This window comes from Ictalurus furcatus, chromosome 4, assembly GCF_023375685.1.
Source record: "Ictalurus furcatus strain D&B chromosome 4, Billie_1.0, whole genome shotgun sequence".
In the NCBI taxonomy this organism is placed as follows: domain Eukaryota; kingdom Metazoa; phylum Chordata; class Actinopteri; order Siluriformes; family Ictaluridae; genus Ictalurus; species Ictalurus furcatus.
In genome coordinates, this window is record NC_071258.1 from 14419351 (window position 1) to 14434522 (window position 15172).

A 15172-nucleotide genomic window follows, 5' to 3' on the forward strand; every position below is an offset into this window, starting at 1 on the left:
TTCTTTTGCGTTTAAGATTAATGTATAGCTTTGATTATTTTCTGTTGCCTTTGAAATATTGGAAGTTGGAACACAAGCATAGAAATGCACAAGTGTTTGGAAACACTTGGAAACAAGAAACAGGGGTTCAAGCCCCAGCACTGCCAAATTGCCACTGTTGGGCTCTTGAGCAAGGGTCTTAACCCTCTCTGCTCCAGGGGTGCCATAATATTATATTATACAAATGCCTCAGCTGACAGATTTAGTGCTCACTTACTATAAAATATTTAATATTATATTATATTATATTATATTATATACAATATTACATATTTTTATTGGCACAATGAGTCAGGAATAATTTCCACTTCTCTCTTATATTCTCTCTTTACCCTCATTGTTTATTTTGTGCTCCCAGCTGTCTGTAGAGCTGAACCTTTTTGGACTTTTGTGGGCATCATTACATGCAAATGAACTGATTTGCATGTTATAGGTGATTAACATATGTGCCCGAGTACAAAGAAAATCAGCCTTTCTGAAACTTTTGTAAATCTGGTGGAAAAGTTTTGGTTTAGCTTGGCACACACAAACCTTTACACACAACTTTACTAAAAGATTGATAAATGAGGTCCAATGTTAGGAACACATACTGTATAACTAACTGTTTTGAACATTTTTCAATTTTATTATTTATTCATGTCTGAATTAACAATGTTTAATTGTTGCAGCAAATATTTCAGTTCTAGTGTTGCAGACTAATATGTACTGTACACTATGCAGAAATCCAACAATGTACCCTGCATGTGCCTTGAATACCTGGAATATATTAACATTACACAGTATTATTAACTAATGTGATTGCACAGCTAATGTTTGGCCTGATGCACTTATAGTAGGTACTGTTTGAAATGATACCAGCATGAATTAATGTATTCAATGGAACTCATTGTGGCTTATGTCATTATAGCTGTCTCCATCTGTATATGCACATGAAATGTCTCAGACCACAGAGGAGAGATTAACGAACACATATAAGATGTACCCAGCTTGCATTCTGGAACTTTTAGACATGAGTGAGACCACACACCACAAGGTAAAACACTAGTGAAACCTGACTAGTAAACTAACTGTTTTAACAATTCTAATGTCTCCTGTTGTGAGATTTGATTGTAAATGTACCTTAAAAATGGACAGAAAGCTTTACGCTATACTTCGATGTTTTGAATGGGATATTGACTAGGTGTAATATTTATGCAGGACAAATGTCTGCAGGTTACATGCATGCATCGTAGCATTGAGTACCACTCTCTCTTTCTAGTCCTTTTTTCCCTTCACTTGGTATGTAATTGATGTCAAATAAGTCATATAAAGAGGAAGGGTATGGGGAAATGGAGGTCTTGAAAAATGACCTTTTGTTATTCACATTTCAGTGCTGAGGGGATTTCCGTTTTGTTCCCAGTTTTCTGCTGTAGATGTGGATCAGCCTTTTTTCCAGCCTTACATGTCTGAGATTGTGTTCCAGAACTACCTGCCCTCTGAGATGTAGGAAGTGCCACTGGTGTTACGCAGTAATGATAAGGTAACATTAGCAAGGGCTCAGCTCTCTATGTGTCTGCATATAAATATACTGTACACTATTGTGTGTATGCCTAGTGTGTCCACTACAATAAACACTATTAATATATCTTTTTAAAAAGGGTTTAACATGTACGACATAGCATGCATTTAAAGTGCCAGGAATTTAGAATTCATAATTTCTTCTAAAACCTAGGGAAAGAGTTATTAGCAGGTGAGATGTATTGTTCTACTGAAAGCCACTATCCCAGCTAAAAATCCAATAACAACCCCAATTCCAAAAAAGTTGGGACAGTATGGAAAATGCTAATAAAAACAAAGAGGAGTAATTTGTAAATGTACTTTGACTTGTATTTAAACAAAAAACATATAAAGACAAGGTATTTGATGTTTTACCTAATGAACTGCATAGTTTTTTGAATATAAACACTTATTTTTAAATTGATGCATGCAACACATTAAAAAAAATGGGACAGAGGCAATTTAGGACTAATAGCATTGTGACAAGTTGAAATAAGAAGGTGATGTGAAACAGGTGATGTAATCATCTAGCCATAGTATATAAGGAGCCTCCAAATAAGGCCTAGTCCTTCAAGAGCAAGGATGGGTCGAGGTTCACCAGTCTGCCAACAGATGCATCGGCAAATAATCCAACACTTTGAGAACAACATTCCCCAAAGACAAATCGGTAGGATTCTGGGCATTTCACCTTCTACAGTGCACAATATAATTAAAATATTCAAGGAATCCGGTCAAATCTTGGTGCGTAAAGGGCAAGGCCGAAAACCACTTCTGAATGCGCTTGATCTCCGATCCCTCAGACGCCACTGTCTTAAAATCCGTCATGAGTCTGTAATGGATATCCTGACATGGGCTCGGGAATACTTTGGTAAATCTTTGTTAATCAACACCATACGCCACTGCATCCACAGATGCAAGTTAAGGCTTTACTATGCAAAGCAGAAGCCATACATCAACACTGTACAGAAGCGCCGCTGACTTCTCTGGGCTCAGTGTCATCTGAGATGGACAATAGCACAGTGGAATCGTGTTTTGTGGTCCGACGAGTCAGCATTTCAAATAGTTTTTGGACAAAACAGCCGTCGTGTTCTCCGGGCCAAAGAGGAAATTGATCATCCAAGCTGTTATCAGCTTCAGATCCAAAAGCCAGCCTCTGTTATGGTATGGGGATGTGTCAGTGCCCATGGCATGGGTAACTTGCACATCTGTGAGGGCACCATTAATGCAGAAAGATATGTACACATTTTGGAGCAACATATGCTGCCATCCAGAGCAGAACAACACCAAACCACATTCTGCTCAGATTACAAGTGCATGGTTGCACATTATGAAGTGCAAAATAAGGCAATGAAGGCCCTGTACAGTTGCACAGCTGAAGAAATGCATAATGGAGGAATGGGGGAGGATTCCACTTGCTAAACTTACACAACTTGTGTCTTCAATGACCAAACACTTAGTAAGTGTTATTAAAAGAAAAGGTGACGTTACACAGTGGTAGACTGCACCAACTTATTTGGACTGTGTTGCAGTCATCAGATTTGAAATGAGTGTATATTTTCAAAAATAAACTTTTTTTTTTTTTTTTGCATTTTCCATACTGTCCCAACTTGGGAATTGGGGTTGTACATGGCGGCACACACTGATTTACCCCAAACTGACTACAAAGGAAATAAATTATTAGAAGCATTAATGTAATGCACCTGTAAGAACATTGGAAAACTACCGAAAGTAACTCTAGATGTCTCTTTACATTTCAAACCAAAAAAATAAAAAGCCTCGTATACAAAGATTTACACTTACCTTATAGGACAAAGTTAGAAGAAGAAGAAGTGCAGTGCATCTTCACTGTTCTGTGGACTCTCTCCTCATCATGTAACTAAACCAATTACAGCACAAGCTGCAGTGGCTATAGTTATGCCTTTATTGGAATTTTTGCATATTTAACTGCAAATAAGGTTTAATAATATATATGTAGTGCCAGTGGGCTGTTTATCATTTTAACAGCATAGCCTAGTCCCAAAACCGATGTGAATGCTGAAATCGTTTCTTTTCACAATAAATGTGCATTGAATGTATTCATACCAAAAGCACACAGGACAGCAAACTTGTGAAAATAACACAGCCAAGTAAGTGATTCCATTTTCCATTCTATTTATACATTTAGCAGATTGCGAATACATCCGATACAATTAAAAATATAACTGGACAGTTCAAGCATAAGGTCTAAATATGGCTTCAAATGACCTTCTAATCACTACACCAGAACCTCTGCTGTTCCAGCTAATCTTGTTCAACTAATGAGTCTGGCTTGTTAGAACAAGAAAAACTGTAAACTGTACACGTCTTAAGGACTGGAGCTGAAAATGCCATATGAATGATATAAATTTAGTAACATTTCACATGGCATATACATAACACGTGCACATTTGGACATATTTAAAGGTTGTGGCTTGATGTGGGTTCTCTTACTTCTTGCAGATTCCTCGACTGGTGAAGGTGGTTGAAGATGACTCCCCGTATTTCAAAGTGGTGAGCCCAGTAGATGTATGCAACAAAGTGGCCCCGGGCATGACATCCACTTTTACAGTTCTATTCACCCCACAGGAGAACAAGGTATGCTTTATGCAAGCTTATACATTTCCAGGTGACTGTGTGAACATTTAATATCACCACACTGAATTTAAGGGAAGAGGAAGCCTGGTTTTAAGTAGTCCTTGTAGGAAGGCAGTTAATCACAAAGATGTGCTAAAAATTTACTGCTGCTTTTGCTGCTTGCTAATCAAATTCACTGCTCAATTTTGTGTATCCAGATATCATAGTGGAACTCACAACCATAGTAAACTTAAAGAAACAGTATAAATGTCTAGTTAAAGGGAGTAATTGTCATGAGACATGATACAGAAGCACTTCCTTGTCTGTTTGCAGAGAATGATCAATACCAATGGTTAAGTAGAGCTTAACATCTTTTATTATGGCTTAAAGTCCAAGCTTGTTTAAAGAGTTACTGCATTGCAATGCAAGAGGATGGGGCCTGTGAGACACTCTGTTTCTTCTACCACCCACTCTCTTCCCATTAACTGCCTTTCTGCAGTCTGTTGTATAGGTGACTAATCTGCTTTTCCATGGCGGCACATTAATACTGCTTGTAGCATTGTCCCACTCCAGAGTGAGTCCTCCCAGAGCGAGACACTGCAATCCAATCACTGACAATTCAAAACTACTCACTTTCCAACAGGAAACATCCTGGGCTCATATTGATTACTTATGGTTTGTGGCTCAATGTTATCAGAAAGAGCCAGGGTGTATAATGTTATTTTATTTCATACAGTGCAAGAGCACACCAAAACTAATAAGATTTAGCTTTGACTCTGTTGGAATATGACTTGGTTGGATAATGACTTGGTTAGAATGAAAATTATTCTGAAAGCATGCCCACAGACATCAAGGCAATGCCCCATAGTAGAGTCTATTGTTCTGTTGTTCGTTCATTCATCTTCAGTAACCACTTTGTCCTGGTCAGGGTCATGGTAGTTCCTGAGTCTATCCTGGGAACGTTGGGAACCTTGGACTGGACACCTTGGATGGGACGCCAGTCCATCCTAGGCAAGAGTCTATTATGGCACATGAAGCTACAGATTACAGTAGTCTTCACAGAGCTAAGCAAGTCTTAATATTTTTAACCTGAAACTAATATCTGGGCATTAAAATAATTATGAGAAAGTAAATGAAGGAGCCTTATCTTGAATAAAGCTGTCAAAGTTGTGCAGTATATGCAATACATGTGCAATTTTGTAGCCTCAATTGAAAAACTAAACTTTATGTTATAAATCAGGCTATGATAATGGCATGAATAATGTGATAATGCTGAATCTTCTGTATGATGTTAGAGAAAACTGTATATAACTGCATTGTGTTTTTGTCCTGTTCATCTTGTAAACACATTTCTGTAAATCAGGCATATGTGATTTATAGGTATGTATGTATGTATGTTTGATGTCATCTTATATAACTAAACCATGTAGCTTAGTTTTTTACTTCCATGTATGATCTTTACGATAGGACTATATCCACCGGGTAATCTTTATGACTGAGAGGGAGAAGTTTGAGGTGCCCATCTGAGCAATAGGGCCGCGTACCATCCTAGACTTTCCAGATGAGCTGCATTTTTCTCTGTGTCCTGTCAAGTGTTTATCTCAGAAAGCTCTCCTGGTACGCAATATTGGAAAAGGCGAGGCCAAATTTAAGCTCAGCACACAGAAGTAAGCACACAAAGTAAAGTGAAACAGCTGTTGTTCAATGCCTTTCATTTGCATATACGAGTGTGTTTATTTACTTATCTTTACGTATCTATGTTTTTCTCCACATATCCCATTTTCAGTAGAACCTTCAGTAGGGACCCTTAGCATTGGGGAGAGCATGCAGGTGACTGTTGATTTTCTACCCAGAACTACAGGAGACCACAGCCAACAATTGCTTCTCCACTACCACAAAGGTTCAGTATTTATATCTGTGTTGCCCTGCCATTAGTGCTGCTCCACTACAGTGCATATAATGCCACAATCACATAGGTATGGCTTATTGATAGTTTTAATATAACAAAAGATATAGCAAACACATATTCTTGACAAATACATAATCAATTAAACAATTCAAATAACATGAATTGATTTATTTATAAATATTATAAATAAATAATTTATAAATATGCACATCTATTATTAAAGTTATATTGTACAGTAGAACAAACTAACTGTGACAAGGATATTGGACCCAGAAGCAGAACACAGACACAAGGGCAGAAGGTTTAATGGGTTTGATTGAAGGTTGGAGAGGACAGGAATGTGTGGGAAAGGAGTGGGGCTCAGTCCATCTGTCGAGGCTGGGATTTGAACTTGGGTCGGTGAGTCGAATGCTCAGTCTGTGAACCACAGGGAAGGCAAAGCAGGGCTGGGCATAGCGGAATGCAGGCAAGCAGGCTGGATGCGACGTGAACCTGGAGCACAGGGAAAACAACAGGGTAAGTAAACCAACAAACACTGGGCAAAAAAGAACTGAAAAAAAAACCCCACAAGAAGGCCTATTGTGTTACAGCACTGGAAACCGGAATGATCTGGCCATGCGTGGCTTCAAGACGGGTTTAAATAGGATGGCATATAATGAGCAGATTGGAAGCAGGTGTGTTCTCTTCAAAAAGAGACGTGAAGTGGAGTGCTATGCCAAACCCCCCAGTACCCAACACACACACACACACACACACATATATACAGAAATGTGAGGGAGACACTAACACCGGAAAGACAAAGAAGGGGGAAAACAGGTCAAACAAAGGGAATGGAAAAAAATGGGAGCCTAGCCCAGCCCATGACAGTAGCCCCCTCTTAATAGGAGCCTCTGGGTGACCTGCCAAGTTTTTCTGGATAGGCCTGATGGAAATCTCAGATGAGAGAGGGGTCCAGGATGAAGGATCGAAGTATGAAGGGTGGAACGCCTCTCTCCATATCTGGGGCAATGGCGAATGTGGGCTTGCACAGAGGAAACTGCAATATTGTTCTACTGGATAGGGAATAACAGAGGCTGATAACCTGGAGAACACTTGAAGAGGGACATACCAGTGGCAGCACTGCACAGGGAGTTTCGGTCATATTCACACACGTGTCTGCCCCCACCACACAAGACGGAGGGTGGTTGGTATCAGGGCTCAGGGTTGGGGCTTCCTTAGAGGCAAATTAATTTGCCATTAATTAAATGGCATCAGGTTTGACATTCTTGAACCCGGGGTTCAAGAATTACACAATAGTGAAACTGAATCAGCCAATGAACAGGGCCCAGCATGTCTGGCGAGAATTTAGTCATTTGGTGGTTTGGATGTAGGCTAGGACAGGTGGTTCTCTAGCATCCATTGCAGGACCTGATGAACATGGAGGGTGTGCTCAGTGGTATGCAAGAAAAGATCAGGATGTTGTCCAGGTATATAAAATCAAAGCAGTTCAGAAAATGTCTGAGGACATTTTTCACCAGGGCCTGGAACACCACTGGAGCATTGGTGAGGCCAAAAGGCATGACCAAGTACTTGAAGTGGCCCAGGGGGTGTTAAACGCCATATTCCACTCGTCCCCCTCTCTGATCCTGAACAGGTGGTATGCGTGGTATAGTCAAGGCCAGTGGAGGCACTGCCACCACAGTGGGGGAAGGGCCAATTACAGGCAGGGTGAGTGACAACAGAAACTCCATCTATATGGGGGTCATGCTTCCTCGGCCATGAGTGACCCATCACCAACATGGTACATGGGGAAGAAATGAAGTTCAGCTGGATATGCTCACAATGGTTGCCCGAGAGGACCAGGAGTAAGGTGATGGTGTGGTGGGTTATACAAGCCAAGAATGTACCAGCCAGGGCATTAACAATGATGGGAGAATCCAGCCGTTTAACAGGGACACTGGACTGGGAAGCCAGCTCCGCACTCACTGTAGGGAGATCTGGTGAAGGGAGATCCGGCACACCATGGTGCAGCTGTTCTTGGTGAGTTCATGGAACAGCTAGTCATGCTGGCCGAGGAGTGCACCATGGCTTGACAGAGTTGAGTGCAGGGAATCTGGTTCTGTTAGGTCCATGTTGGCCAGATTGTTCTGTGATAACCAATGAGGATGTTGGATCCGGAAGCAGAACACAGACAAAGAGCAGAAGGTTGAAAGGGTTTTATTGAATGTTGGAGAGAGTGGATGGTGGATGGTGGAAGGAGCATGGATCGGTGTCTGTCGTTGCTGGGATTCGAACTTGCATCAGGGGTGTGAGAGTGGAATGCTTAGTCTGTGAATCACAGGAAAGGCAAAGCAGGGCTGGGCTTAGCAGAATGCAGGCTAGCAGGCTGGCACTAACCTTGTTAAATGAAGTAGGACTGAACTGATTTATTTATCTGTTTTGGATTACAGAGGTAGTTCTCTCCAACCTACCCCTGTGGCCAACGTGGTAAAACACATTGAATCACTTCTGCAGCCAGGTGAAAAAAAGCACAGCATTGGTGCTTTAGGGCATTTTCCTGTTATTTGTGTTGTTATTGTGATAATGCATGGTACAAGCTGTTTTTAATGGACTGCTTAATGAAAAGAAAAGCTATTCAAAGAGAACATTTCCTTGTTGTGTTTTTTTTATGATGTTTTCTATCACAGTGATGTTAGCAGTTCTGAGATGCTGGTTGTATGCATTAAAATATGACCTTTAGGGGTTTAAAAGTTGATAAGATTTAGCTGACGGTGCAAGAAGTCTATGCACAAAGCACTGCTTATGATCCAAATGATGATTCTTCTTTAAAAAGAATAAGGATTTTTATCTGTCTATGTTTGTGCACTTGTATGTGTATTTGTGTATATGGACATTTGAAGGCATGGTGACCATGCCTATGAACATTCAGCATACGTTTATTTCCAAAACATGGACGTGTGTGTGTGTGTGTGTGTGTGTGTGTGTGTGTGTGTGTTCACATGCTCTACTGAATGTGTTTGAGCTGTCTCAGTGCATGAACACACAGGTCTTCTGAAGGCTATAGCTTTTAACATTTAATCATGCACATTTCTAAAACCACCACTTTGAGCCCAATAGGGGGGTATCATTTTTAATTTAGCACCTTATGGTATCTCCTGATTTTATCTTCACATTAAGCTGTCATTCCATGGCTTCCCCATCACATAGAGTATGGTTGAATCACTTAGTTAGATATAACACAGTTGTTATCTGCTTTATTACCTGACTTAGCTGTAGCTTTAACAAGATAGTTGACCCGCTGTCAGGAGGACAGGAAAACGGTTTGGAGTAGTTATTTCCACTCTAATTATTTTTGTTTATAGTATATACAAGAGCAATGAATAAAAATAAAAACAGCCAGTATTCAATTTTTAAGGGTCTGCATGATTGGTTTTGTAATTGCATTGCTTATAAACAGTATTGCATAAGGGCACACCATAGTCTTTAGGACAAATTAACTAGTAGAAATTACTAAACTCCATAATAATCGAATGCCTTATTTGGTTTCCACATCTTAACAGCTGTGCAGTGAGCTTAAAGAGGATGACTTTGCAGCGTTCTGGAAGCTATGTCTTTTAAATTGATAATATCTAGCTGTTATAGAGACTAGAGACTAGCATGGCCAGGGATGAAGTAGTTGATCCATTGTACATTTCTGGATACTTCCTGACTGATTTGTTTCTCATCTGCTTGTTTGGTTCAGTGAAATATGTATGAGAAACAGAGATGCACTATGTCTCTTTATGCATCATTGCTCTTCATATCAACACCAGCGAGTCTGGACTGTGTCTACTCTTCTTACAGTGAGAGCGCTTTCACATCTCAAGGGAAACTTCAGCACCCCTCCTTCATCCCCTTACCACCACCCAAACTTCCCCACCTCTCAATAATAGTGTAATGTTTTTCCCCCCAAACAGATGCTATAAATAGAACAATGCATATTTCCAACTTTGCTATGACAAATAGTTTCTTGTATTCAAAGTAGCATGCATATCTCATTCTGTGAATTTTTTTGATTATGAATTAAGTCTGGGGTATTACTGAAAGCTCCTTTGCCATTAACGCTGTTCACAAGGTAGAGAAATCTCATTACAGTGTTTGGGGACAAGATGTCTAAGGGACCTACAGATGTCTCAGTAGCGGATAAATGTCAAGACTTAGACAGGGATAACTAATGAAATAAAACAGCTGCCTAATAACAAAAAAAAAAACCTATAGTGAGTTTTCACACATTAAACCAAAAACAAACAAACAAAAAACATGGGTCATACTACCATAATGTTGTCCTCAAACAGGATGATCACTAACAAATACTTCTTGATGTGCTGTACTGTACAAAATCCACCAAACTGCACCAAATGTTTGTTGTTACTTACTGTATGTGTTATAATAGTGAGGTAAGCGATACATAATTGTATTTTCTTTCTCTTACCCAGCTCTGCTTACTTGGATATCTTACACAGTCTTTGGGTTGATTGGTACTGTTACCTTTTGATTGCAGATTTCTGTACTATTTGAACATTAACTCACTATGGTTGCTTATCTCAACTGTGAATAATGACCCTGGGAGATCATAAATTTATTGAATCAGTATCCAAGGCTGACTATGTAAGAGAGTTCTCTGATCAGCTTTTTAGTCCAGTGAATTAGTGTCAGTGAAGAGAAACGGAAGTGAGCAAAGCAGGCCACACATTTATCACATGTAAACTTCTGCTTTACAATTGTCAAGTTCTAGCTAGCTATATTTTTGCAGTTAAATTCTGTATGGGCCATTTAAACAGATTCACAGTTGAAAATATTAACTAGGCTAATTTCTTTGTCAGAATAGTAGGTCACTTTGCGGTAGTTAGTACTACTGGTACAACACTAGTATACTGTTTTGATCTATTTAGACCAGTGTTTAGAACATACACATATGTCTATCCACAAAACTCGGTCCACAGTTTTTAATATACACCTTTCTGTATAGAGAATGTTTTAATATCAACTTTTACTAATACCAGATTCATTTTTTAATCTTACCCATATCCAAAAATTGAACTTTTTTTCACATTTATTTACTATGGGATAGTCTTTGTCTGTTCTTTTCTTAAAAAAAAAAAATACAATTTTTAGTTGTCAATCAATAGTTTCCTTTTTTTTTGGTTAAGGCTAGTGTTAGGTTTAGGTGTAGGCATATGATTAATTAGATACATTAATATTTATGTCAGTGGAAGGTCCTCACAAGGCATGACAAATGTTGTGTGTGTGTGTGTGTGTGTTGTCTGTTATTTGCCTATGTCAGTTCTGTGCCGACAGTGTTAATGATGTTAAGTCTTATTTTTCAAGACCCCACCTTTTTCTGTCTTTTTCCCCCAAAGCATCCCCCTATCTTAGCAGTTGAACATCACTGTTAATAATTTTTTAATTTTATTTTATTTTTAAATTGAGACAAAAATCAATTTATGTTCCCTTTTTGAGGATCTGTGTTTTTATGTCAGACAAATGATGTGGTTTACTCTTTGTATATAATGTGGTTTACTCGATGTGATTAGTCAGTCATTGAAACAAGTTTTGTCTCTGAAAGAAATTACAATAACAACTGTAAATGTGTAAATGTGAATAATATGGTGCTCTGTATGTTGTTTGAACAGCTATTATTATTAAAGAGCAGGAAAAACATTGCAATTGATACTAAACCATCCCCATTGGGCGTCAAGTGATCATCTTTCAGGCCTCAGGTGACCTGCCTGTTTGTGCCTAGGTCTCTATAGAAAACAGCCATGAGAAAGAACCATGGTGATTTCTTATTGATTTCATAGTGAGAAAAATAGATGTATTCCCTGAAGAAAGCATGCAACACTCATATAAATGCAATCATTTGTGAAACATCAAAAATGTGCACTGTATTTTATCTGCAGAGCTCATAATTTTTCTGTATGTGGGAAAAGAATTTGGACAGTGTAAAAATACTGTTTAGAATCACTGTGAGGTTCTCAGTTTACAGTGAATTCAGTTTATAATACAGTACATTTATATTCCTTATGTGCTGTTGAAGCTATCGCTTGCAATTTTTTATACAGGTTCCTCTGAGTGTCAGTCTATTGAGTGCTAGAACACTTGACTTCTGCTGAAGGATACAGTTTACCTGACTGTGTAAAAATATAAAAACAAAACCAATTACACTGTGTACTCTATATTAGCTCTTTTTAGAAGGACTTCAAGGAGACATTTTTAGTGCTTGTTTCTGATGAATCCCTTGACCTGCTATGTCAGTAAAAACTAAAACCATACCCAGTGTTTTTTTTATTTGAATACTCTCCACTTTGTGTGCTGGGCTGTGAGTGTGTTTTCAGTCATTGTTTTTCTAGGTCAGGATATCTGGTCGAGCATGAAGCTGCTGCTTTGAATGTAGCCAAATGAACAAAAATCAGTCAAAATACTGGAATAATTTACATACTCTGCTCCTGACTTGGGCCCTTGTTTGAATAGCATTTTGTATGTTCCTGGTTGCTGTGGAGTCATGTGACTGCATGCCCCTGGATAGCACTTGTCTAAATAGATAATTAAGTGCCAACTTAGCAGTCCAACAGTGCCACCTTGGTGTTCATTCCAAAGTACTTAAAAACTGTACTTGTCTTCAGCTTAATCTTTTATCCCTTCAAAGCATTTGAACTATTTAGAATTTTACTTAAACAACATCTGCTGAGTACAAATGTTATTTATCAAACTCAATGAGTACCTTAATGCTAATCAATACATGTAAAACTCCAGTGACTCCAATGTATATTTGCTTAGTTCAGTGTGCTGATAATTCAAGAGGTGAATAATAATCCAAAGTAATCTATTTTTGTTCTTATAGGAGAAGACATTTATGTCAGTTTGTATGGAGCCTCCACAGACATCAACGTGAGGCTGGATAAAAACTCACTGTGAGTGGAGAAGACCTATATCACCATGGCTAACCAGCGCACAGTGGCTATCTTGAACAGAAGTGACTCCATAGTGCATTTCCAGTGGAAGAGTTTTGCCACTGAGGAGGAGGAGGAACAGTATAGACTAAGGTCTAATTAGTTTGAATAAAGCAGATTCTCAAAACTCCAGAGTTTTCTTAAATTCCCAGATTATAATTCAAATCAACAAAGCATCTTATGTTGATTATGTTCATTACACTATACAGTCATACAGAGAAAAGACAAAACATATTACATATTTAGAAAGAATATATAAAGTTTGGTATGATCATATTGTTAGATTAGCATAGGCCAGTCTTTATGATTATAGCAGCAATTCTTAGGAAGTGTGTCTGTTATACTTCCTTTGTCTGTTTATGTTTGAACCTGCTTCAGAGGGTAATCTTATCTGGATAAGTCTTTAGGGTATCCAGGTGACCTCAAAGCTGACAGGAGCATGGTGTGAGTTATAAATGCAAGAAATCTCCAGATTATTCAGTTCTTCATAAAGAATATTATTCAATAAGTGTGCAATAAATGTGCTTTGGTTTATTCAGTAACTACAGTGCAATGAATATGAAAGGCATGTAGTTACAAGTGTAAACAATGGAAGTCTGGACCCACCAATATGTCCTGGGATTTAAGGGTTAACCCTGGGTTTGTGGATTGGCTTATCCTAAAATATCTTACAATGTCTTTTAATCATATCTATCAGAATACTGCTCCACTTAAAGGGGCTGAGATGCTCTCCCTTACAAAAGCAGTCATGAATATCAAGGATTTTGAATTTTAATCTGACCCTCTCCTTCTTTCTTCTGTTTTCTATCTCCCTCCATTTCATTTTCTATCTAGGCTTGTTTCTGAGCTGCAGCAGGAGGAGGAGGATGAGATGGAACCGTTTTTAACAGAGTGTGGCGCTGACCCCATTGTCCACCTCTCAGTGCTCTCACGTACCTTCCAGCACAGACGCAAGCAGCTTCATCAGGACAGTCTGCCTTTCAGTGACCAACACATCATCATAGAGCCACAGGTGTCTAATGGGCGCACACACACACACGCACACACACACACACACACACACACACACACACACACACACACAAAACCAGTGGCTGAAGAAATTCACAATTCCTTCACCTGAATAAATCTAAAAATACAATTGAATTAAAATGGAACAGAACTATATGTAGTATGTAGATAGCATAAACATAAACATTGCTAAATGTCTTCTTACACTTTATACAGAAATATAAAATGATATTATATATTTAAAAACCATTGCAATAATTCAACTTATCAACTTAAAAACATTCTACATTTATTAATATATGTAGTGTCTAATTAAACCTGTACCATTTCACACACCAAACCCACATAACAATCCTGACCTGCCTTTTCTATTTGGACAGGTTTCCTTTAAATATATAGACAATTGCATGAATACGTTGTGACATATTTAGATAACAAGAAATCCTCTGATGCTATTTAAAAATGTGGAAAGTCAGTGTTTAGAACTAAGGGGTATGATAAAATTTTAGCTTGTGGATGATGTGCAATATAAATCAAAAACATACTTAAGAGAAAATATTTTCTTGAACATATTAGAAAAATGTATTACCCAAAGAAACACTGCATACATCTGAGTATTAAATACAAAGGAATAGGGACTGGTATTAATACTCTAACAAGGCCTAATAACTACTGTAATACTGTAATAAGGGGTTTGAGTTCTATAAAGTATAACCATAGAGTTAGTGAGATACCAATCAAATGTTTTAAAGAGTATATATGATTTAAGCTGCATTAAATACAATAATTCAACTTAAGCGAAGTTAACTGCATCATTCAATCAAGTTACAATCCCAAGTCAGGGATTTTTGGCAGAGGTTAGCTGAAGAATCTACTTTGAAATTCAAAATTCAAACAAATACAGCTAGCTCCTCCCGTCAGTATTCTTTCTAAAGCCGTGCCTCCAAAACAAATGCACATGTGCTGCCTAGACTAGTTCACCTAAATGCTAATGCCTGCAGGGGAGCTTACTGATCTGAAGGGCAAATAGAGAGACTTCTCCTTGTACTGATTGGTTGGATCAACAATATTTTGCCTACTGTTTATGGAACAAAATGTTCTTTGTTTTTGTTGTTAT

At 38.4% G+C, this 15172-nt stretch overlaps 1 pseudogene; it reads left to right on the forward strand.

The window, feature by feature from the left end:
• Positions 1-15172, forward strand: part of LOC128606759 (hydrocephalus-inducing protein homolog) — a 48729-nt pseudogene that overhangs the window by 618 nt on the left and 32939 nt on the right.